General features: G+C 33.8%; 1 pseudogene; it reads left to right on the forward strand.

Annotated features, from left to right (window-relative positions):
• Positions 1–11,886: 11,886 nt before the first annotated feature.
• On the forward strand, positions 11,887–12,851 carry LOC101349347 (olfactory receptor 14C36-like; annotated as a pseudogene).
• The last annotated feature ends 8,298 nt before the right edge of the window (positions 12,852–21,149 follow it).

Raw genomic sequence — 21,149 nt, forward strand, 5'->3', positions numbered from 1 at the left:
AAAAAATAAAAAATATCACTAAAATGTTTTCTGTGAAAAGAGATGTGGGTTTGTTCAGGGGAGTGCTTGTGTATGAGGAGATCAGAAACACTTTACACTGCTTCCCTTACATATTAAGGAAAATATGTATGTAATATATATGTATCATCAGACCATAATTTTGTTAAAAATAAGTTCAATTTACTTTACTGAATTTTATATGTTAAAAAAAGTTGAAAAGTAAGATGTTTTGTTTTGTATTTATATACTTACCAAAATAAAAAAAAATAATAAAGTCAAGTGGGTTGGGGATAGGTTTACTTGTTTATATACTTTAAACATTATTTTCTAGGTTAATTAAAGGAATGCACCAATTTTATATTCCAAGTTATTATCACATGCCTATCTATAGATCCAAAGGAACCTTGGTGGTGCAGTGATTGAGTACTCAACTGCTAACTGAATGGTCGGCAGTTCGAACTAAGGATCTGCAATCCAAATACATATTTTGAAAACCGAGGTTAAGAATAAACAACGTAAAATACATATTGGAAAAGAGATTCAAATATACATAGTGACATAAAGGAGCATTAAAATAAAAAAAAAAAAAGACAAAGTGTCTACGTGAAAAGAAGCACTAATGTACATAGGAAAAGAAGCTCTGATATGCCAGTCATTTCTGCTCACATTTCATTGACTAAATAAGTCCATGGCCATGCTTCCTGTCAAGGGATGGAAGGTGGGCAGTCTCCCCACATGTGCTGAAAGGGAGAAGAGTGATGCCCATGAGCCTAAAACTAATCAACATCTCCTTGATTAAAAGGGTAAATTGTCAGACTCTACGCAGTTATTATTAGCATTATGATACAATACACATATTCTTTATCCTCACATCATAATAAAATATTTCAATCCATAATAACCATAACATTTTCTGGCATCATCTTATTACGGTGAAATCACAAAATATGTAATTAAAATAAAATTTAAAACATAATTAAAGTAGTTTAAAATATAATTAAAATAAAATTTTAAAACATATAATTAAAATTACGCTTTAATTAATATATATTGCTATGTAACAGCAGTGTAGAAGTGTGGATTAAAATAATTCACATCAAACTTCTAATAGTGGCTGCATCAGGGAAGGGAGTAAGGGGAAGAAAAGAATGGGACTGGGGAGCCTGTACCAAAGTGAATCCTTCTTTGCCTGTAAAGTTGCATGTTACTGGTTGCCATCGAGTGGATTCCAACTCATAGTGACCCTATAGGACAAGGTGCCTGTAGTCTAGCTATCAAAAAATCCCAGGAGACTTCCACTCAGTCAAGATAGAGTAAGAAATTTACTCTTCCACCTGGAAATACCATAAACTTGTTTTATATATAAAAAGTATACATTTTTAAAAGTTTTCAAGATACTGAGTATAAGCTAGTACATTAAAAAATGATGCCTTAGGCAACTAAAATAACATTTAGGTATCAAAATCACTAAATCAATGCTGGAAAATTTGAAAGTAACTGTGACAAAACTTTTATAAAAATAAAAAAATTAAAATGGAAATGATAAATTTCTAGTATTTAATCCTCTATAAATAAAAGATATATAATCCAAAAATAAAAAAAAAGGCAAAGGCTGTGACCAAGTAATTCAGATAAAAGAACAACCATGTAAGAGAGTTTTGATTTCAGTATATGTTAAGTATATGTCCATTATATGGACAAAAAGAATAGACTTGTGTCAAGTATTGCTTAATACTTAATATTATTTGTTTTATATATGCTATAACAAACTTCCTCAATCTGATGTATATTTAGGATATGTTTATGTCTTTGTTTTGTTTCTATGTACATAAATTTCAAATATATCTATATACGCATGTATGTATCACATACATTACAGAGTCTCTATGAGTCAGAACTGACTTGACAACAACAGGTATTGTGAATAAATTTCTATAATTGTGATAAGTGGTTTTGAAAATGGTAGGGTCTAGAGTTAGTTCATGGAGCCCAGGTGGCCCAGTAGTTAAGAGCTCATCTGTTTTCCAAAAATATTGGCAGATTGAATCCACCAGCGTCTCCTTGGAAACCCTATGGGGGCAGTTCTACTCTGTCCTATAGGGTCACTATGAGTCGAAATTGACTCAATGGCAACAGATTTGTTTTGTTTTGTTTTTTAGAGATAGGCCACTACTCTTCTGTCAGTTTGTTGTGCTGTGGTGGCTTGTGTGTTACTGTGATGCTGGAATCTACGCCACTGGTATTTCAAATACCAGCATAGTCACCCATGGTGGACAGGTTTCAGCAGAGCTTCCAGATTAAAAAAGACTAGGAAGAAGAACCTGGGGTTCTACTTCTGAAAAAAACTGGCCAGTGAAAACCTTATGAACAGCAGCAGAACATTGCCTGATATAGTGCTGGAAGATGAGCCCCTCAGGTTGGAAGGGACTGTGATGATGTCTCAGGACTGGGGAGCGTTTCCTTCTGTTGTACATAGGGTCACTATGATTTGGAACTGACTCAATAACACCTAACAACAACAGAGGCAAATTTTCTGTGTTGGAAGATCACATCACACTGCCCTTCCAATAATCTGATTTAACCTAAAATCCCAAGATTATTGATGTCCCATTTCCCCGTACACAACAGAGCTCTGGTCTTATCCAAATTTCTTAAATGTAGGATAATACAGAACCACTATGATCCTTCAATTTTCATTTCCTTGGTGAATAATGATAATGATTATCTTTTAAATGTTTTATTTAATTATCTCAATTGACTCGCCCCCTCAGTTTTACCTAGTTCAAAATTTCCCCTTATTCCCAAATAAGGAAAGAAAATGCCTGCCAACAAATCGGAAATTTACCCAGTATCACTTCCTTGTTTCCGTGTGTCTGCTGATACAAAAGCCCTTCCACTTTTACTTTGTTTAGGAGCTCCAGTATGACTTTCAGACTGGATAACCCCCAATTCATGAACTGCAAGAAAATAAAGTTTATGAGTTCATACACATACTGAATATTGTGGGAATTTTAATTTTAATAACGAATAAACAGACATTTTATTGAAGAGATATAAATATAATAGATGCATATACACTGATTTCATAACACTGGTCAATTTGTTCTCAGATTTGAAGCCACTGCTAATCCAAAATGTAAGTGTCTAAGAAGTCACTAAGAAGTCTCCTGCATGGTCGAAGTTCTAATTACCCAGGGATTTGAGGATTCCCACAGAAGAATCCATCATTAATAATGCCTGGAATTTCATCAATGGAAAATTGTTATTCTATAATAATTGCTGTCCTATTTCTCCTCTTTCTGTATTCAATTTCTTATCAATTACTTATGAAGCACATCTGCTGATATCTGAGTTAAGAAGGAAAACAACACTTTATTTTATGAACAGTGAGAGTAGGTAGAGTTTAGTTTTATGAAGGGATTTTCATGTATGGGAGGGGAAAGGTAAAATGGTCAACACAGACTTCATGTCTGAAATACAGTTATGGAGAATTCATAATGATTATATAAGAATGTAAGGAGATAGATAAACCCATCAATATTTCATTTAGCTTTCGAGTTTTCAAAGGGCTTTTAACTTACTCAAACCTCTTAATAACCCAGTGAAATGAACAAATCTGATAAAATAACTGTATTCTGCCAAAGGTGCGCATGGAAAGGCAGCTGTTCGGAAACCTCTCCATTGGTTGGTAAGTTCTGAGTTAAACGTTTCTGTTTTAAATCATGCATAAAATTACTTGGCTCAAACTCAAAACTACAAGACAAAGTATAATTTAAGAACTCTTTCTTCTGGTTCTGTCCTCACCTTTCTCTCCCTTTTTGTTTGTGTAAATATTTTTTAATGTCTCTCCATTTTTAAAATATAAGCTAATCTGTATATACATAGTATGAGTGGGATTTCATTCCTAAGAACCATAGACAGAGTGTCTGAGTGAAGAAGCAGAAATATTGCCATCTCCCTAGTTAATTTATCACCTTCACCAAACCAGGCCCTGTACCTTAAGCAAACAAGTTATGCTCTGATATCAGGCTGTTCCTGCTCCTGGAATATTCTATCCTTATTCTTCTGCATGGTTTGCTCCCTTAATAATCATATGTTTGCTCAAATAGCACCCAATCAAGTCTTCTTTGATCACCCATTTAACAATTACATCTCCCCTATGCCATCCCATTTTCTTTATATTGCATTTATCACCTTCAAATTCAACTACCAACAACAATATATTTAATGTATTTATTTAATTTAAAGTCTATTTCACTCTTCCCCCTTCCCACACAGGCACACAATAAAATTCAAAGCTCCAGGATGGAAGAAATTTGGGTTGTAGTTGTTGTTAGAGTTATTTACTGTTTCCAAAAGAGTGCATTAAAAATAGGTATACACATTAGTTTAATGATGAGATAACCCCATAATGGGTAACGGATAAAAACCGGATTGTGAAGAGACTGAAATTCCTCTTATCCAGAGGAGTCCCACATTGTACCCTCATAAGCCCATGACCTTAAGGGAGCCACAGTCAGGGTCAGTGTGAGTATTAGGCAGTTACATGCACTCCTTTCCCATTGGTTGCTGTAGTTAGCTGCCATCGAACAACCACTGACTCATGGGGACCCATGCACCCCAGAGCAAAATGCTGCCTACTCCTGCAATATCCCCACGACTATTTGAAGATCAGACAGTTGTGATCCAGAAGGTTTTCCTTGGCTGAACTACAGAAGTAGATTGTTAGGCCTTTGTTGCTCATCTTAGCATAGAAGCTCTGCTGAAACCTGTTCAGCATGATAGCAGCACCCAGGCCTTCAATGAGAGACAGGTGGTAACTGCGCATGAGGTACTTTGGCTGGGAATGGAACCCAGGTCTCCTGCATGGAAAGGAAAGATTCCACCACTGAACCCCCACTGTCTCCTTCCCAATAGAGAATCATTTTTATTAGTTACTTGCAAGTATTCTTTACATAGATGTATAAATGCTTGTTTACTCCTGCAGGCACACATTTTACTCTCTCATATCTGCATAACCTGGGCTTATAGAAGAAAAGATTAAGAGATTAGGTATTTGCCCAATTTGCAGCTGAGGTATATTTGCTGAAATTTACCACAGAGCTCTTTCTAGACAACAAAACCTATGTAATATATATGTTCTCTCCTTACAAACTTTGAGTAATGAGATAATCAAGATTTCCATGGTTTTCATACTACTATAGTATTAGAATGGTGAAAGGTGATTTATCTGAAAGGTAGTTTATGAGATCTGTGTTCATTAGTATTTTCAGATCTGCAAAACGAGTATCCCCACATGTACCTTAATTGGGTCCAATTCATTTTCTGTCAAGAGGCAATGATCTCCTGAGCTCTTTCCAAGACTCTGGTGACTACTAGATGTTCAGGGCTGAGATCCCAAAAGCCTTGATTGTAATGACCTGGTAATTACCACATGTTTACGTAAGTGGGATCCCTGCAGCCATGGTTAGACTACAATATTCCTGCTGCAGTCTATAAATAAATAAACAGTGATGTTTTAGCCAGTACTTTGCACAATTAGCTAAGCTAAAATTGAATCACCTGCTTGGGAGAAACTACAATTAAAGTAAGTGTTCCTCTATTCAGGGTACAGTATGGTGAATATTTTTTTCATGATTATTGTTATTTTGACCCCTTTACTGCTTCCATATTGATGCTACTTTGAATTCCCTTTCTATCTTTTTGGGGAAGACACAATGAATTGGAATTGAAAACAAAACAGTGTCTAGGTACTGGTATAACACATCTACCTTAACATTTCAGTGAAATGCTAGTCAAACAAATATTTCATAACACTGAATGGTTCATTCAAAGTAAACAAAAATTTCAGTTAGTAGTCATGAGCTGATATAAAACTGAACCCGTGAGCAATATGCTACCACTGTTCACATCATGTCAAGGACTGTGGGAATTCAGGTCAGTTAAAGGGTACTAAGTAAAAAGAGTAGTTTTTTTAAAGTACCTACTAACTGAAAATTCAAAACCCCTCAAAAATCATATAAACTCTGTGCAAATCTTTCAGCAATGTTGGGAGAGGGAGTATGCCTAATTCTTCTCCCCCTGAAAAAAAAAGGTTATAATGCGGGAAGGTAAAAGTACATAAAGTAGAATACTTAACTATTTTTAAAAATTAAAATGGACTACATTGTATGTATATCTGCAGAATTTAAATACTGTGTTAAAAGCTGAGTTGTAATCTCTAATCAAAGGAGCTCTGGTGTCACAGTGGTTAAGAGCTTGGCTTCCAACAAAATGGTCTGTGGTTCCAACCCACCCATCGCAGCGAGAAAGATGTAGCAGTCTGCTTCCATAAAGAGACAGCATTGGAAACCCTGGGGGACAGTTCTACTCTGTCCTGTAGGTTTGCTATGAGTCAGAACAGAACTGACAGAAAAGGGTTAATCTCTAATCAAGTGCTGAGAAATGTTAGGCATTCAGTCGTAATTTATTGAATGACTGAATCAACAAGTGAGTATATAAATAAATGGATGATTCCATGAATAAGTCAATTAAATTATTAATCAATGGATTCTTTTAGTTCTAAAAAGTACAAAAATGTATCCTTCACATGGCTACACAAAAGGTTATTCACTATCTATTTTAAGAAAATGCAATCCAAACAAAGATGCTGTGGAGAATATTCCTTGACACTTTCCAAATAGAAAAAGGAGTCAAATTATTACTTCTGTTTCTAAAAAAGATTATGTAGATGAGAAAATTTACTTACCTAGAAAATAAGTTTCAATAAGTTGAAGAATTTCCTTTAATATATAGAATTTTTTAAGTGCTAGTTTTGGAAATGCTTCCATACAATAAATATCTAAGGCATACATAACTACTATGTTTTATGATTAAGATAATTGAGGATATTAAGTTTCGAGGCAAGAGACAAACCAGATTTTACAGTCCAAAATTTTTTGTTTTTGGAAGTATGTTACTTTACCAGGTAGAAAGTAAGTTAGAACAGTTTGTTGGATAAATATAAAATTAGAATAATCAATTTATGTTTCAAATGTATAATGCTTTCAACCTATGGAAGTCTGAAACTTTTTACCTAATATAATATAGTAATAAAGGTTTATGGTGATGCTATGCAGAAACCATAAGTCCATTTTCAGAAGCCCTCAAACATCTAAATATACATGAAAAGAAACAAAGGCAGAATTTATGTTTATAGAGAGGCTGATCTATTTTCACAAAATTAAACATGTAATTCTTTTAAGTAAGTTATCAATAAATATGCTGTTTCCTGATGATGAATGACGAGTTAATGATGAAAAACCCTGATGTGTCTTGTTTGTGTAAATACAACTTCTTTTAATTTCTAGATTTTGACTAATTATCAAGAAGTTTTGTGCTTCAGGAGAAGATATTTTTGGTAACTTAAGTCTGGTATATAAAAACTATTTATATGAGATAAACTTTAATTTATTCAAAATATAGATACAAATGTTTTATATATGTAAATTAGAAAAAATGCTAATAACGTATGAATTGAACTCTAAATACTGCAGATTTTCTTCACTATCATGAGTTGCACACACTGATATCATTAATCCTTCAACTTTGCCTTTTAATCTGAACCACCAGAGTAGTAACATTTCAGTTCTAAAACCAAAGAAGCATAGGTTATATTCTCTAAATGTAAATATCTATAATCAGGACAAGGATAATGGTGACGTTGTTTCAAAAAACAAATTGTGGCTTCATGAGAAAGTATTCCAGTTAAAACTTAGAAAATGCTCTCAGAATGTCAATTATGTAAGGTATTCTAACTGATATGATTAAGGTGATTGCTTGGGTAATTCTCTAAAAATATTATGTACATTTAATTTTTAATAAAGAGAAGTATAGTAACAAAAACCTCATAACACAGTAAACTATTTTTACATGTTTTAAATTTGAAAATGTATATGTTGTCAGAGACAAACACTTCATTAGGATAAAATAATGAAAATAAAGGCCCCTTCCTCACTCTCCTTACGCCAGCAGTGAAGGATCCTTTGGTGATTCTCCATTTTTTTAATTTATATTTTTTCTCTATTTCCACCTATTTCTTTTTCTATCTTTATCTTTCTAGTTATCTTTTGTGTTTTATAAAAACAAAAGTTACAGCACACACATGATTTTCTATCTTTTCTTCACACTTAACAATACATCCCAGAGAGTTTTTTCTAGAGATTTAAAAAAATATGAAATAAAAATGGTTTTATTTCAAACTTTACCTAACTAAAAACATATTTTTCTATTTTTGTGGAGCAAAAATCTTCAGATCAGCTAACTCAGATATTTGTTAACAATGAGAAAATGTTTTAAAAAATAAAATTGTAGCCAAGAACTCAGATAAATATATGTCTTTAAATGTTTGTTGGTAGGATATTTAGTTTTTCTCTCAGCATTGCATTATTTTGATGAAACTATTTTTAAGTCCCTAGCAGCATTAGGGTTTAAGTTCCAGAGCTCAGTCTCTCACTTAAACTGATTTGCTGGGAAATCAAATCAGGGAAGAAAATTTTGAAACTATTATTGGGACTGGGAAATAAAGTGTTACTTAATTTATTCAATCGATTCAAAATATACATCCTGGGCTTTTCTCTACAGAAGGCAAGAGAGAAAACATTAGTTTGGTGGGGAAAGGTAAAAATATGTGTCTTTAATTCCACAGCAGTTTGTTGAAAAATCACTTTTTCAGTTACCTGACAATCCCCAACCCCCTCAATCACATCCATCCTGTCCTCTCTATCATATTATCCATTTGAATTTTCTTCAAATCACTTAAAGTTATATGAAAAGTTTTAGTTTTCCTCAGATAATTAACTTTTCACTCTTCATCTCTTTTTACAAAATACAGGTGTAATGAGATTAGGGACTTTTCTGTTTTGTTTATTACTCTAATATACTCCTAGCCTGTAGCAGCACTAAGTGTGTATCTTTTGAATCAATGAATCAATTAATGAGTGAGCATATCTTATTTAAATTGATCACAAGATTAAAGATTATTATTTAATTTTTACAGATGAAGGAAACATGTTTTTGGGTGAAGCTTGCTGTTAACTGTACAGGACAGACAAGTGATTGTGATAGGTCCCAAATGTCTAGCTTCCATTTCCTTCAGCCAAAGTTCTGGTGACTCACATATAGGAAAATGCATCTTGCCTAAAAATGTTTGGAACATATGCTATATGTGTCTAATATATGATCCTTATTTTAAAGCAGTTTGCAATTAGCTCATCTTCATGAAAATTTGATGAGATTCTTTGAAAACCAAAAGAACAATTGAATTGGGCAGAGGTTCTCTGTAACCGTTTGCCTGTTGAATGCAGCAAGTGTGCAAAGATCACAAAAAGGGAAGCAGATGGTTTGGTGAGAGAAACAGCACCTGTTAAACTTGGGCAGGTCTTCTGTGCTCTGTAAGAAGGAGATACAAAGCTTTCTCTCAGGATCGTTGAGAGATTTAGAAGTGATATGACACAGGACTCGGCAAAGTTTCATTTTATTATACATAGGTTGCCATGTATTGGAGCCAACTCAGCTGCAACTAACAATATCATATTACATGTATCCAGAAAGTATCTGACAGTACTATAAGTTCTAAAAATAATAGTTCAAAACAATAGTAATAGCAGTGTTTCTAAAGATAACAAGGGACGTTTTAAGGAACATTTATGACGTCCAGAGCACTTTCTTAAGTTTGTTATTCACACCATCACATCTAATCCTGACCACATGCTATGGGAGAGGGACCATTCTTCCCAGTTTGATAAAGATATCAAGACTGAATATATAGTAAAAATGCCAATTTCACACAGTGATTGAACCTTTTATTCTGACTCAGATAACTGGAAATCAGAGGTCTGTATCACTACAAATTACTACGCTTTTCCTCCCTATTCAACCAACCTCAAACAAATATCCAGAATATATGATCTGTTAGGTCAATTGTTTAAACATAAAGGGATAATATCTTGATAATGGGGGTAAAAAATTTACCCCTCTCTGCACCAAAAGCCATATAGGCAAATAAGTAGTGATAATCTTTCAGTGAAATGACAATTTATGAATTATTTAATATCAAATATGTATAAAGAACTTTACTAGATGCTGGGAGGTTACAAAGTTGTACAAGATACAATCCTTGAGGAAGTTATAAAGAACACGAAAGAAAAGACAAAGCAATGCTTCATTTCCTGTAAAACAATTTGTGAAACATTTCAAAAGAGTGATGAAAAGATATCATAGCCTTTGCTCAGGTTATCCATGAAGAATTCATATACAAGATGTTTGATAACTTCACCATGAAGGAGACAAGCCAAAATACATTTGAAAAAGTTGAGCAAAATTTGGAAGATCTATAATTTCAAACAAAGAAATTTGAAATACAATCATTTTAACCATGGATAGGTACTTGTCTGTGGTTCCAAATGACATAGCTATTATTATTGTTGCAGTTGTTTTTGTTATTAATGCTATTACTGTTGTTATTATGAGAGAATGAGAAGAGAATGTTACAAAAAAAAAAAAATGTTGAGGGGAATCAGAAAAGAAAAAAAAATTCAGGTTCCACAGATATGTCAAGGGGAAAGCGACTTAATACATCCACTGGTGAGTAAATCAAACAAATGATAGAAGAAGTAAGCAATTAGTCTAGGGTAAGGATATGGTGGCAACAATCAGCAATGTAATTAGTAATGTGGAAAAGATGATGTACATTCAGAGATTTTGTTGAAAATGTTAATGATAAAAAAGAGAAGAAAAGCAAAATTAGTAATTTAAGATGATAGAAATAAAAAAAACTAAGTTAATACTGTAAGATATCCTACTACATTTTTGTTGATATTTTGTTTTTCTGAAAGTAGAACAAAAGAAAGTTGGAAATTTTGGAACACTGAAGATAATGAGACAATATTAGGGGTGAGTTCAAGAGACTCGAAGGAATTGGAAGCAGGAACACTGCTGATGGAAAGATATCTCTCTCTTTACAATATACGCAAATGGCTAGAAAAATAATGGAAGAATAACAATTTAACAGAAAATGAGAAGCAGATTCAGTGTGGGATACAGGTATGAGGTAAGGAGGTTTTAATCAGCTTGAGGTATTGCAGTAAATAAAGTTCCAAATGATTTCAGTATTGTGTGTCATGGTCTTCGAAGACAAGACAGTGTTGACATTATTATACATACGGGACTACTTCTAGAAAGGAGATTATTTTCCCCAGTATTGTCTATACCCTCAAAATAAGAATGAAGACTGGAAAAACATCTAAAACATTTTACTCCAATTATCCAACAACATTACATTATCTCCACAGTTCCTTTAAAAAGCCAACTGTATCAATGTAATCTATATCTGTATTAATAAAAAAAAAAAAAGTTACAGCCCCGTTGACTGATACATGGTGATCCCATGTGTGTTAGGTTAGAAATGTGCTCCATAGGATTTTCAATGGCTGATTATTTTGAAGTAGATCACCAGGCCTTTCTTCTGAGGCACCTCTGGGTGGATTCAAACATTTACTCAACCAACAGGTTAACTGTTTGTGCCACCCAGGGACTCCATCTATTTTTTATCTATTTTGTCATTAGAAAATTACCTATTCATATGGAAATATATAAAAATATATATTATACACTTATAGTTGTTTTATTTATGAGAAAATGGTCATAATTTTCACTTCATTCCTAAAGTAGGAGCAGGAATACTATGGAAACTAGTAAAGCATTACATAATTTACCTTCCAAAATATTAGGTATATTAATAGGGATTAGGATTAGGAAGGGAGCAATAGAAAAACAATTGAAAGCCATCTTCTCATAATTTAATTCTTCTTGCGTTCAGAGCTTCTTTCATTGCCTCTCAGGTATGAGCTGCCTCACCCAGAGATGCTCATTTCCACCATAGTGATGGAATTTCTCCTGGTGGAGTTTTCTGATGTATGGGAACTGTGAGTTTTGCATGCTGTATCCTTCTCTCTGATGTATTTGGTGACTCTCATTGGGAATTTTCTGTTTGTCACCACCCTGGACAAGAGCCTTCACACATCCAAGTACTTCTTCCTCAAGAATCTCTCTTTCTTGGATGTATGCTACATTTCTGTAATGGTCCCTAATTCATGTGTTAACTCTCAGCTTGACAGCGGTGTCATTTCAAAGGCAGGGTGTGTAGCTCAGGTCTTCCTAGTGGTTTTCTTTGGATATGCGGAGCTGCTGTTCCTCACCTTCATGGCCCAAGACTGCTATGTGGGCATCTGCCAGCCTCTCCACTAACCTGTGTTCATAAACCCTTACGTCTGTATCCACATGACACTGGCTTCCATCCTCAGTGGTCTGGTCAACTCAGGATTCCACACAGGCACACCTTCAGGTTACCCTTTTGTTAGTCCAATGTTATTCATCAGTTTTTCTGTGACATGCCTTCTCTACTGAAGCTCTCCTGCTCTGACACCTTCTGCAATGAGATCATAAGCATTGCCTCTGGTCTGGTGATTAGTGGACCCTCTATCATCTTTATCATCGGGACTTATATTCACATATTTTCTACTGTGCTCAAGTTCTCAAGTGGAGAAGACAGAGAAAAGGACTTTGCCACTTGCATCCCTCATATACTTGTGATGTCGGTCTTCCTTAGCTCAAGCTTCTATGTGTACCTAAGGTCATCTGGAATCTCTGCAACCATCCAACATATGGTCCTTTCTGTGTTCTATTCCATAATTCCCCCTCTCTTCTACCTGATTATCTATAGTCTTAGAAATGAACAAATAAAATGTGCCATCAGAAAAATCATGAAAAAAAATTTATTCAGGAAATTGCTTAGGCTCACCAGAAATTATTAGTTGAAATTCATGTTTTCAGCAATAAATTGAGATTATATATTGGAATTTTTTGGAAGTACTTTATGTAAATTTAATATATAACTTTATTAACATATATAATTTATCAAAATCTTTACTTTCTAGGGTTTTGAATGATTTGAATTGACAATTGTTACGAATAAGCAATCCCCAGTCATAAATGTATGAGAAGTTAAAAGCTCCCACTAAATGTTTCAGTCTTAAAAAGCTTAAAATGTTATCCTTAGCAAAAATTTATTTTGAACTTTATCTTCTGTATTTTTCCATGCTTAAAATATTGATAAACCTGGAAAGAATACTGTCAATTTATTTTGAAATGCCTCATTTTGTATTATAGAAGAAATAAAAACATTGAGTCATTTATTCATTCACAAAATAATTATGAAAATATATGTTCTTTTGAGGACCATAAAAATATCACTAAAAGGTATGCTGTAAAAAGAGAAGTGGGTTTGGTTGGGGGAGTGTTTGTGTATGACAGGATCAAAAATACTTCACACTGCTTCTCTTATATGGTATGGAAAATATGCAGATAAGTTATACTTATAATCAGACCAAAATTTACTGAATTTTATATGTAAAAAAGATGAAATGTAAAATGTTTTGGTTATACGTATGTATATATATATATATATATATATACACATATATATATATAAAACCAAATATATATACATATATATTACTTGTTTTTATGCTTTAATCATTATTTTCTAGGTTAATTAAGGGAATTCAAAATTTTATATTCCTAGTTATTATTATATGCTTATCCATAGATCTGAAGAATTTTTTGTGGTATAGTAGTTAAGCTCTCGGCTGCTAACTGAAACGTCAGCAGTTCAAACCCACAAGCTGAAATCCAAATACCTATTTTGAAAATCAGGGTTAAGAATCAACAATGTAAAATATATATTGCAAAAGAGATTCTAATATGTATTGTGACATCAGGGAGAGTTACATAATAAAAAAGACAAAGCATCCATGTGAAAAGAAGCTCTGACATACATTTGAAAAGAAAGGGAGTCATAACAGTTTTAACAATTAGAAAACTTAACACAAAATCATTTTAAGTATAAAAATGTAGATTTCCCTAGTCAAGGGACTGTTACTTAGAGGAAGAAAATATAAAGGACTGTACACCAATTCTTTATGTGTTTACGTATCATTTCTGCTCACATATTATTGGCTGAATAAATCCATACCATACCTACTGTCAAGCAATGGGAGGTGGGCAATCTCCCACCACGTGGTGAAAGGAAGAACAGTAAAGCCAATGAGCACTATGAATGGTCTACATCTCCTTGACTAAAAGGATAATTTTTCAGACTCTGAATGCCTTGTTTCTCATATGATTATTATTAGCATTATGATACAATGCACATATTCTTTATCCACACATCATAAACAGAAATTTCAATCCATAATTGCCATAACATTTGTGGCAACAATTGTGCAAAATTTCTTAAATTGATTTATCTTATGTAATACTTCAACAGCAGCATATGGTTGATAATAATATTTCTTCATTTTATAGAAAAGTGTCTGGATTTTGAAAACAACATGAGTTTGTCAAAGGCACTCAGGAAACAGCCTCACCTTGGATTCTAGCCATCATCTATTGCACAATAAAGGTTTTGGAAAGTTTCATTGAGCCTAATAAAGTTTATATTTTAATTATGCCAATAATTGTTGTATGAAGCCCATGGGTGTCAGGTAAAAGTTAAAACTATAAAACTCACTTCACTACATGCTGTTTAAAGTAAAGTTTTAAGGAAGCAAGGAAGTGTAAGTATCCTTACTTTCAATGAACTGAGTGTCACTGCTGAGTTAATGATTTCTATTTAATAAATATAACCAACAAACTTTCGTAATAAATATTTGTGCACAGTACTGTGAATGTAATTAATGCTACTGAATTGTACACTTAAAAATGGGTAAAATGAGATGTCACATATTATATATATTTTACTACATTTAAAAGAGAAACTATTGTCAGAAATTTTTTTTTAAAAATAGTTAAATTGGTTTTAAAAAAGCAGTTTTGGCAGTGGAAGTGGTTATGCCAAAAAGTCTTAATATGGGAAAATGAATGCTATAGACAATTCTCAGAAAGGTAAGATATGCTTTGGGAAGTCTTATCATTGGTGTCCATAACTTTTTATTATATACTCCAGATCTGCACATCGTTTTCCTCCCATGTATTGTTAATAGAACGTTTTTGAAGTTTCTTTATGGAACCCCTCCTTATTCTTCAAAGAACAAAAACAGCTGCTATTGCTTTTACTCTCATGATACATGTGGAAATTATTTTATTTTTTTTAAGTTGGGAATGAACTGCTATGAATCCCAAGCAATAAAATATGTCACAGCTTTCTCCAAAGAAGAAAAAAAATTATACTCGGATAATACAAACACATGGCAAATATTAAATACGTTAAGCCCAAAAGTATAGAGATGAAAAGGGGATATAGTAAAAGATACAGTAAAAAATATTTTCTCAAAAAAGCATATTTAAAAAAATTCTTACTAACAAATTTTGAAATCTTGGATAAAATGGTTTAGTTATAAAAACTGACTCAAAAAATGAATGAAAATGTGTGAAATGGGTATACGTACATCTTAGTTGTCTAGTGTGGCTGTAACAAATAGATGGCTTTAACAAACAGAAATTTATTCTCTCAAAGCATAGGAGACTAGAGTTTGAATTCAGTGAGCCAGCTCCAGGGGAAGGCTTTCTCTTTTTGTTGGCTCTGAGGGAAGGTCCTTGTCATCAATTTTCCCTTAGGTCTAAGAGTTTCTCAACGCAGGGACCCTGGGTCCAAAGGACATACTGTGCTCCTGGCACTTCTTTCTTGGTGGTATGAGGTCCCTCTCCTCTTTGCTCATTTCTCTCCTTTATATTTTAAAAGAGATTGGCTGAAGCTACAACTTAAACCTGCAGATTGAGTCCTGATTTGTTAACATACTGCCTCTAATCATGCCTCATTAACATCATAGAGGTTAGAATTTACAGCAAATTGGGTGATTACATCAGATCAAAAAATGGAGTAAAACCATACAATACTGGGACTCATAGCCTAGATAAGTTGGCACACATTTTGGGGGGACACAATTCAATCCATAACAACATATAACATAACATTAAATTAAATTAATTCAGTCATTAAAATCTTCAAAAAAAAAAAAGAAAAAATCAGACTAAGTTGTGTCTATCACCCATCATCCCACTGCCGTTGATTCTGATTCATAGCGACCCTGCAGATAAGACCCAAAATCACAAATAATATTAAAAGATGCAATATTGTTCAAGTAATTTTATTAAGCTAGACAAATTTTGATATCTAAACTCCACAAGAACATTTTGGGAGATATCTGGCTTTCTCAATTGTGAATAAAAATGACAAAATGGAAATCAAAATGTCTGTAAATAAAATATAATAAGTAATTAGAAAATAAACAAACAATAAAAGATAATATTTTGGGAGTCATCCATGAATGCTGGGTTCCAAGAGAAAATATTCTTCTTGAAATTATATATTTCTGTATAACAATCATCCCAAAATGTGGTTTTAAACAATACAATAATTTTATTATCTCTCGTAATTTTTATGATTCACGAATTCAAGAAGAACTCAGCTGGGAGAGTCTAGCTCAGAGTCTCCCATGTGGTCAAATGATGGCTGCCACTGGAATAGCAAGGGTCTGAAGCAGTTGGGGGCAGCCTGAATATCTATTTATCTCCTTGTAATCTCTGTAGGTGGTTAAATGTGCTTCCTCACAGCATGGAAACCTCAGGGCAGTAACTGTTTATATGAGGGCTGAAATATTAAAGAAAAAGTATTTCCAAAAGAACAAAGTAAAAATGCAGTGTTATAGATTGAATCATGTAACCAAAAAATATGTGTTGGAATCCTAACCCCTTTACCTGTGGACGTAGTCGCATTTGAGAATACGGTTTTACTAGCAGGTCACAGAACTCAAAAAATTCATTATACTCCTCATTACTGTTTACTACAGTGAAAGTATATAGATGAAAATAGTCCAATGGAAGGGGCACATAAGGGCAGGGCCCAGGAGAGTTCCAAGCATGAGCTTCTATTTGTCCTGTCTCAGTGGAGTCATGCTTCTTCCAGCAATAATGGTGGCAGCAGGCATGGAGTACTGTCAACCAGGGAAGCTCACTGAAGCCGTGGTATTCAGAGTTTTTACTGGGACTTATAAGGTTGACCAGCCTCTCCAGTATTCAGTCTGATATCACATGCTCCAAACCTCCCCACAATAAATCACTTTTTTAGCATTGACTGGTGTGGCCCAAAGCCCCAGATAAACAAACACTCTTATCAGGTAGGATTCAAGTGCTTACAGGTTACCTTCCAGGAGTTAAGCGCACAGGACAGACCTCTATTTGTACAAGGTTAACCCTTTACTGCACAGTTCCAATACAAATAGACCATTGGAACAGTACTGAGATCTGAAAACCTAACTTAGTCTATACAGAAACTTAGTACCTAATAAAGGAGGAATTACATGTCAAATACACACCAAAAAATGCTATGAGCTGGTGTGGAAAACTTGCTCATTACTTAGGGAAAAACAAAATCTGTTTCCATTTAAACATGTATATAAATTGGACTTATAGTATAGAATTATGTGAACATTATTTAAAATAATTTATTTCTGATAAAAAGGAAAGGATAGATTTCTTAATAATAAAAGATTTATAACATATAATTAAATTATATGAAAATTAAGAATATTTATTTAGTAAACTGCATCATGATACACACTGATACAGATTGAATGAAGTTATTTTCCATGACTAAAACCATCAAACCACTTACATCTAAAATAATAAAGGAACTCTTGCACATTAAAAGGCTGTAAAATTAAACCAGGCAACATTCATTTAGAGAGTTGCCCAGCTTCATTATCAATCAATGAAATGGCAATAAAGCAATAATAAAATATCACTTTGCACCAAATAGAGTAGCAAAACTTCAGAAGCAGGACAATACTAAGTGGTGGCAAAGATATGGGAAAATAAGACTTCTCAGAAATATATTTGGGTATGTGGTCTGATCTGGATATTCCAGAAGCTGATCTGCTGGTATTTCCTTAATTTATATTTGCATGTAAGTTAGGACTCACCAATTCTGCTCCTGGCTATATACCCCTAAGAGAATTCTAACAAAGATCCAAAATTAGTAAAAAATCTAGATAATTCAGAAATTGTTTTTAGTTATGAATACCAAGTTCTCTAAAATATGTGACTTAATCACAAAATATGTTTACATGTTAAAAAAAAATAAAGAAGCCTAGGTTTAAGTAGCTTGAAAATAACATAGGACTCAAAGTCCTCAGAGAACCAGACATGCTGCAATTACAGTGTAAATCACAAAAGTTGTTAAAGAAACTGAAAAACTAATTCTAACATTTATATGGAAGATAACGTATAAGGAATGCTTACTAAATATACAAAAACATAAAACTGTAAAAACAAGAGATAATACTTTCAGTGACATTAAGATTTATTTTTAAGATGTAGAAATAAAAACAAAAGATATTAGTATAATAAATAAATGAATTGATTTAAGGAATCCTGAAACAGATATTCTTATAGATAGGAATCTGGTAAATGGTATTAGAAGACATTATAAATCATTGTAGAAGAGTCCAACCCAAGACATGGTGTCAGTAAAACTGAAAAAAATATGAAGCAATATTCTTATATCTTTGTTTTCAAAAATGATAAATTGAGAATGGTTTATTTTTTCAATGGAATTAATTGAAGGGGGGACCAGAATAGCTAATAAATACATGAAACAACTCACAAAATTAGTAAAGAAAATGCATATTAATACAATATGAAATAATTTTTCACAAAATAGGCTCACAAATTTGAAAAAAAAGAAGCAATAACAAGTGATTTTTCAAATATAAGAGAATTCTCTGTTTACATACCTAGTGAGAATGTAAAATAGTAACAGCATTCTTGCATGCGATTATGAAGTAATTTTGAAACCCAACCATTTTCCTTCTGTCATATTCTTCTTACACAAAGCCTAGATTGGGAGCATCATTAACAAGATGGAGAGTTACTTACAAGCTGAAATAGATATTAAAGGAACAATAGACTCAGTGGGTAATAAAAAATAAATAAATAAATAATCGGTTGCTGTGGAGTCGATTCCTACCCATAGCGACCCTATAGGATAGAGTAGAACTACCTCATAGAGTTTCCAAGAAGTGGCTGGTGGATTTGAACTGCCGACCTTTCAGTGAGCAGCCGAGCTCTGAACCACTGTGCCACCAGCGCTCCCAGTGAGCGATAATGTGTTCAAAATTGAGCACAAGGAATAAGAGGTAAAGAAGGAATATCAATGTATATATAATTGGTAGGCATTTGGTAGCACCTGAGATTCAGAAAAAAAAAGAATTGGGTGAAGATATACAGACGCAGTGATCGTAAGTATGTTCCAGATAGAAAGAGAAGATCCAATCTGAATATACTGAGAAAAACAATTAATTCATGGACAGAAAACTAACCCGGTATGCAGTGCCTGAGGATGAGTGACAAGACGATTAGTAGCAGAACAAGAAAAGAGTTATCATAAATGGCAATTTTTCAAAAAAGAGTAATTGACAATAGTGCTGAAATCTCAAGTACAGGAAGCTCAAGTGGAATGACACCCAAATGAGACAACTGAATCAGCAGTTTGAAAATAACTGAACTTTAACAGAGTTGTATTTTGAAGTAATTAAGACCAAAGTCCTATCTGTATCTTAATTTATTTTATTTTAAAATGAAGAACCTAACTGCCTGTTTATCAACTAAACTGATGGAATTAGTAAAGTTTGAAAATATAAGAGTCAAAATGGAGTCATTATAATATTAACAAGCCAGGAAATAGAAAATGAAAAAATCAAGATTTTATATTATTAATCACGAAGGTGAAATAAATTTTTTTCTTTTTTTTTTTTAATGTATTTCAGGTGAAGGTTTACAGAAAAAATAGTTTCTCATTAAACAGTAGTACACATATTGTTTTATGACATTGGTTAACAACCCCAAGACATGTCAACCCTCTCCCTTCTCGACCTTTTTTTTTTGGTGAAAATATACATAGCCAAAGATACACCATTTCAAAAATTTCTACATGCACAGTTCAGTGACATCGACTACGCTCTTCCAATTGTGCTGTTATTCTCAATTTAGATAAAAGTTTACAGAACAAAATAGTTTCTCATTAGACAGTTAGTATACATGTTGCCTTTATGACGATGGTTAACAACCTCACTACACATCAACACTATCCTTACTCAACCTTGGGTTCCCTATCACCAGCTTTCCTGTCCCCTTCTGCCTTCTAGTCCTTGTCCCTGGACTGCTGTGCCTCGTTAGTCCCGTTTTCTTTTATGGGGCTGTCTAATCCCCAGCTGAACAGTGAACCTCGGAAGTGACTTAACCACTGAGATAAAAGGGTGTCTGGGGGCCATACTCTCGGGGTTTCTCCAGTCTCTTTCAGGCCAGTAAATCTGGTATTTTTTTTGTGTGTGTTAGAATTTTGTTCTACATCCTTCTCCAGCTCTGTCCAGAACCCTCTGTTGTGATCCCGGTCAGAGCAGTCAGTGGTGTTAGCAGGGCATCATCTAGCTGTACTGGACTCAGTCTGGTGGAGGGCTTTGTAGCTGTGGTCCATTAGTCCTTTGTACTAATCTTTTCCTTGTGTCCTGTTCTCTTCATTCTCCCTTGCTCCCCAAGGGGTGAGACCAGTGGAGTATCATAGATGGCTGCTCACAGGCTTTTAAGACCCCAGACGCTACTCAACAAGGTAGAAATTAGAGCATTGTCTTTATAAACTGTGTTATGACAACTGAGCTAGACGTTCCACGAGACCATGGTCCCCAGAGCCCTCCGCCCAGCAATTCAGTCCCTCAGGGAGTTTAGATGTGTCTATGGAGCTACCATGACCTTTCCTTGTAAAAGTTGTGCTGGTTTCCCATGTATTGTGTACTGTCTCACCCTTCACCCAAGATACAACTTATCTATTGCCTATTTAGTATTCCCCACCCCCACCCCTCCCATCCCTGGTAACCAACAAAGATCATTACTTTTTGTATATAAAGTTTTTCATGGGTTTTTACAATAGAGGTCTCAAACAATATTTGTCCTTTTGTGGTTGACTTATTTCACTCAGCATAATGTCCTCCAGTTTCATCCATGTTATGAGATGCTTCACAGATTTATCATTGTTCTTTCTCGTTGCATAGTACTCCATT

Source organism: Trichechus manatus, unplaced genomic scaffold, assembly GCF_000243295.1.
Source record: "Trichechus manatus latirostris isolate Lorelei unplaced genomic scaffold, TriManLat1.0 scaffold00290, whole genome shotgun sequence".
Classification (NCBI taxonomy): Eukaryota; Metazoa; Chordata; class Mammalia; order Sirenia; family Trichechidae; genus Trichechus; species Trichechus manatus.